This window comes from Elephantulus edwardii, unplaced genomic scaffold (assembly GCF_000299155.1).
Source record: "Elephantulus edwardii isolate Elephantulus edwardi_28Jun2011 unplaced genomic scaffold, EleEdw1.0 scaffold00031, whole genome shotgun sequence".
Lineage (NCBI taxonomy): Eukaryota > Metazoa > Chordata > Mammalia > Macroscelidea > Macroscelididae > Elephantulus > Elephantulus edwardii.
The window spans coordinates 15,123,637-15,128,176 of NW_006399781.1; the positions used below are offsets into that span (position 1 = coordinate 15,123,637).

General features: G+C 41.5%; 1 pseudogene; it reads left to right on the forward strand.

Moving 5' to 3' along the window:
- Positions 1-3,116: 3,116 nt before the first annotated feature.
- LOC102853825 overlaps positions 3,117-4,540 on the forward strand; it is a 65,332-nt pseudogene continuing 63,908 nt past the window's right edge.

Below are 4,540 nucleotides of genomic sequence, written 5' to 3' on the forward strand. Positions count from 1 at the left end.
AAAGCCTTAAAATTTTTTTTCTCCAAGGAGCAGGCTAGATTCACCTTCTCCAGGATAAACTGTTTGTTCTCCTGGCAGTCCATGATATATTCAACACTCCTCCAGCATCACATCATCCCCAGTCATTGTCCAGCTCTCTAATGCTTAGTAAATAATTGTGAAGACCTCAAAAGAAGGCTTAAAATGAAATTAATACTCTTTTAGTTTAATGTGTTCTGTTTGCAATTAAAGCACAGAGTGTTCTTTTTTATTTTGGAGACATATAAAAATACCTTTACTGCAACAGTAGACATACATTAAAGTTGCTGGGTGCAACAAGCAATGAGGCGTATGAGGTTACTGGAATCAAACATCACAGGCTTAATTTTTGCTAACTTATCAAAGGTTTTGACTTGCAGGCTTCTACAAAGATACAAGTCACAACTCTACATGTGCTTTACCTGAATGGTAGAGACACACCCCATAATTCACTTAAAGAGGAACTGTGTGTGATAGCCCACCTGACTATAACCTTGGTCCTCTGCTATATTACATCTTACCTAGAGTATTCTGAACATCTACTAGCATGCCTTTCTATTGCTCCCCTTGCTCCTATATTGTCTGCTTTCCCCATATCATCCAAGTGCCTCTTTTAAAACAAGAGGCTCGAAATCATCCACATACTTCCTATTTGACTCATAGAAAAAGCCAAAATTCTTCCTGTGGCAAAATCACTTGTGGTTGAGATAACTTTGACTCAGAGCAACTCCACGTGTACCACAGTAGTCTGTGCTCCATCAGATTTTTCAAGGCCTAATGTTCTGCACAGAGATCATTAGCACATTCTTCCTATATGACCTTTCCTCATCCAAATGGCCAACCTTTTGGATATTAGTCTAGCCCTTAACCAATTATGTTACTCAAGAACAGATTTCTCAGACTTGGCACTATTGACATTTCAGATGGGAAGATTCTTTATTTAGTTAGTTGTCCGATGCATTGGAAGAAGTTTTGCTATTATTGTTATGTGCCATTAAGTCAATTATAGCTTATAGTGACCCTATGCACAATAGCTCTGAAAACTGCTCTATCCTGAGCCAATCTCACTGTCTCTGACACACCTACTCTCATTATGCCAGTTACTGTGTCAATCCATCTCTCTGGTCTTCCTCTCCTGTGCTGTCCCTCCACCCTTCCAAGCATATCTTTCTCCAAAGACTGGTCCCTCCTGGAAATATGCCCAAAGTATCTGAGATGCAGCTTCAAAATCCTTGCCTCCAAGGAGCAGCTTGGTTTCACCCTTTCAAGGACAGACCTGTTAGCTTTCTTGGCAGTCAGGTATGTTCAATACTCTTCTCCAGAACCGTGATTCAAAGGTATCAATTCTTTTCTCATCCTTAGTCATTGTCAAGCTCTCTGATGCATTGCAAGTAATTGCAAAGACCATGGCCGGATCAGGCACGTCTTACACATCCTGGCTCTTTAGCACTCTGGAGAGGTCCCTGACAGCAGATTTTCTTAATGCTTGTGGCAAAGAAAGTCCTAATCATTCCTGCTTAAAGCATGGCCTGCAGATCAACAGCACTGCTGTTGCACGGACTGAGGGTTATGTCAGAGCGTAGACTTCCAGAATTAGAGTATGTACTCTAATAAGCTCTTGGGGGTTTGATAGATGCATTAGAGTTTAGGAAGTGCAGACCTTCATGATTTGACCTACAATTACTTTGCTAACCTCATTTTCTATTCTCTCCCCTTTGCTCAGTTTTCTGTAGCTACTGTGGTTTCTGTGGATTTTCAAGCCTACTAAGTATGCTTCAGTCCAGTGCTTTGTTTTCCATCTTGCCCTCAACAGGGCTAGAGGAGTCAAACATAAACCCTCACTTCCTGCATGTCCCCATTTTAATGCTATCTCACAAAAAGCTTTCCTTGACCACTACAGCAAAAACACTTCTGAGTTCCCATCCCCGTTCAGGGCATCATGTTTCTCACATTATTTTCATTAAGGACACATCTTTATACCCACCATATTATGTTGCAAAGGGTTCTGGTGCTGTAGTCCACAGGGAATTGCATTGGTAACCCATGGACTGGGCCTTTCTAGTGGGATGAATCAGCCAGCATCTCTAAGGGAAAAAGACAGGTTATCTCTTTTCTGTAATTTCCAGTCTTGGGAACCCAGGAGAGAGCCATCTATGGGCCAGTTCCCAATCAACCACAATGAGTTTGAGGGGGTTTGTAGTTATGCCGCATTGTTATTTACCACCAAGTTGATTCTGACTCATGGAGACCCCATTCGTAGAGTACAACTGTGCCATAAAGTCTATAAACTGTGACCTTTCTGAAGCAGATTGACCAGTTTGCTGTCTGAGGCACCACTGGTTGTGTGTGGAGCACCAAACTTTAGCCAGAAACTCAGTGCTTAATTACTGAGAGTTTACCAGGGCTCTGAAATATATTTTATGCTTTTGATCTGTCTCCATGAGGAAAACTCCATGAAAGTAGAGATTGTGTGTGTATTTTGCTTCTTGCTGGATTCCCCAGACCCTAGAACAATATCTGAAATGCTGTAAGTTGTTAGTGAATAATTGTTGAGAGAATGAAGAACACATCTGTGCAGTGTCATGAACACGCAGTCTTTACAGAGGAAGAGGTCCCACAAAAGCACTGCAGTGGAGTTCTCGTGATCACCCGACATTAGACTGGCAGCCTCTGCCCCACATCTTGTGATTCTCTCTTCAAAGCTACCGAGAGATGAAATGGGGCCCAAAGCAAGCGTCTGGCTGCAGGGCAGTGTCTCTTCTAGTCGTAGGATAAGCCTAGATCAAGCATAGGATACTGCAACAAAGCGCTGAGCGGCCGCTCGCCTCTGGCTCAGGAGAGGATCAAGCGGTACATTCAGTTTAGGTGATGTGTTTTTTAGAGGGAGAAGTGCCAGAGTTTCCAAATTGCATGAGATTTTTTTCCCCCTCTTGCTAGAGAAAGATTAATCTTCACTTCTTCTAAAAAGCAACCTGTTTATACATTTGCTGGAGGATTTATCTGGAAAAAAATTAAAATGGGAAAACTTGATTTGACACATCTGGAGCAGATGGGCATGTTTTGTTTGGCTTCCTGTGGATGTTTACATTGGGGTTAAGATGGGGAAGATGGTAAAACCGACTAAAGACTTCGGTGGCTGGGGAGACAGTAGTGTAGAATGTGAAGAAAATGATCAGAATAAAATGTAAGAGGCTGTGTAATTAAAAACAAAATCTTTTTTTTTCTTCCCTGTGAGAGACAATGTTTAAATGTTAATGGAAAGAAAAGTAATAAAAGTTCAAGAATACAATAAGTATGCACAGGGTTGAAGAACAATTCCTGCATAGAAACACTAGCTCACAATCTATTCCGAGGTCTCTGGAAGGTGAAACAATATGCCCTGAGAACATCTGGAGAGGAATCCTCTCCACTGTGTCAATACTCATTCACCTTTGAACTCTACATGTAAACAAAAGCTTTTCACACATGTGTAGGAAGGTTGTGGATAAAGCAGACTTAAGGGGTAGCTACCAGTGCCTGGGCTTTGCATGTGGAGAGGAGATACAGCTTTGAAAATCATATTTAGCTGCTAAATATCACTACAGGGAGTTCTAGTGGTGTAATGCATAGAGAGTTGTGCTGAGAACCCAAAGACTGCTTCTCTCTGGTAGTTCAAATCCACCAGCAACACTGCAAGAGAAAGACAGGTAACCCACCCATATGTGATTTACACTTTCCGAAATCTGCTAGAGGATCAGGTATGAATTAGCTTTGACTCTATTATAATGAGAGGGGGGAGGGAAGAGAGAGAGAGAGAGAAAATTTTGACTAGAAGGAATCTCTCTGGGTGGTGCAGTTAAGTGCTCAAGTTAAAAGATGGGATTTTGGAATCATGTAGAGGTTCCTTGGGAGACAAGGCTTAATTATTTGATTTTGAAAGATGGGAGCTTTAAAAGCCCTTTGGGGAAGTTCTACTCTGGACAAGTGGCATTTCCATGAATCAGAATTGACAAGATGACAACTAACTCCCTCAAATAAAACTATATAGGAAAGAGAGCAGAGTCTAGCAAAGACTCTTTGACCTTGTGTGTGATTTTTTAGTTACTTAAAACTTACTCTGGCTCATATAATTATTTTTATTTATGTTTGTAGCTTGAAGTTTCACTCCAGCTTCACCCTCTCCAAGACATATCTATTTGTTCTCTTGACCGTCCATGGGATGTTCAGTGCTCTTCTCCAACACCACAGCTCAAAGCTGTACATTCTATCACCTTTATTCATTGTCCAGGTCTTGGATGCAAAGATAGTAACTGGAAAGACTATGGCCTGAATCAGATGCATCTTAGTCCTCAAACTGACATCATGACCCCTCAATAATTTGGAAAGGTCCCTAACTGCAGATTTTTCCAGTGCAATGCATCTCTTTATTTCCTGACTGCTCATACCAGGGTTATTAATCATGGATCCAAGCAAGATGAAGCTGTTGACAGTTTCAATTTCCTCTCCATCCATCATGACACTCCCTATTGGTCCAGTGGTAAGA